Here is a 1,281-nt window from a genome sequence, read left to right as displayed (position 1 = left end):
TTCCCTACAGAGGTGGTTGGAGAAGCCTTAGAGGGGTTACTATCAGCACTTGCAGGTTCTGATCCCTCATTAGCGTTTGAACGCCAGAACTGGGCAAGGAATGGGCGTTTAACGCCAACTTTTCTCCCTTTTCTGGCGTTTGAACGCCAGAAGTGGGCACCCACTGGGCGTTTAATGCCTAATTTTTCACCTTTTGCTGGCGTTTGAACGCCAGAATTATTCCTCTCTGGGCTCTTACTGTCCTCAGAGGGATTTTGGGCAGCAGTTTGGTCATCCTCTGTCAGTTGTTCCTTTCTTGGCTTTTTACTACTTTGGGCTGAACTATTCAATGTCTTCCTGCTCCTTAGTTGAACAGCTTGGCATTCTTCTGTTATCTATTTAGATAGCTGCTGTCTTGTCTGATTTAATTGTGCTTCCATATTCTTGTTAGCATTTTTAGTGTCTTGGAGCATCTCTCTAAATTTTCTAATTGTTTTGTCATAAGGAGTAATTGCTGATTAAGTTCAATGATCTGTTCTTGAGGATCAGGTTCAGTAGTTACTGCCCTAGCCTCTTCTTTTATGGAGGATTCATTGCTTGAGTACAATGTTATTTCTAGCAACTGTATCAATGAGCTCTTGAGCCTCTTTAATTGTCTTCCTCATGTGTATAGATCCACCAGCGAGTGATCTAGGGACATTTGACTTTTTCTGTAAGCCCATAGTAGAAGATGTCTAACTGTACCACTCTGAAAACATTTCAGAGGGGCATTTCCTTAGCATCCTCTGTACCTCTCCCAGGCATTATAAAGGGATTCATGATCCTCTTGTTTAAAGCCTTGGATGTCTAGCCTTAGCTGCGTTATCCTTTTTGAGGGTAAAATTGGTTCAGTAATTTGTCTGATAACTGTCTCCATGTTTTTATGCTTGCTATGGGTTGGTTATTTAACCACCTCTTAGCTTGATCTTTCACAGCAAATGGAAACAGTAATAATCTATAGACATCCTGATCCACTTCTTTATCACGTACTGTGTCAGCAATTTGTAAGAACTGTGCCAGAAACTCAATAGGTTCTTCCTGTGGAAGACCATAATACTGGCAATTTTGCTGCACCATATAATGAGTTGAGGGTTTAGCTCAAAACTACTTGCTTTGATGGGAGGTATACAGATGCTACTCCATATGCAGCTGTAATGGGGTTAGCATATGACCCCAGAGTCCTTCTCGACTGTTCACTTCCACTTATGTCCATGATGGAGAAAAGGGAATTGATATAAATTTTTTAATTCTTTTTTATTTTAT

The sequence above is a fragment of the Arachis hypogaea genome, chromosome 16 (genome assembly GCF_003086295.3).
Source record: "Arachis hypogaea cultivar Tifrunner chromosome 16, arahy.Tifrunner.gnm2.J5K5, whole genome shotgun sequence".
NCBI lineage: Eukaryota > Viridiplantae > Streptophyta > Magnoliopsida > Fabales > Fabaceae > Arachis > Arachis hypogaea.
The sequence above is the reverse complement of the archived record's forward strand: the minus strand, read 5'-3'. Positions refer to the sequence as shown.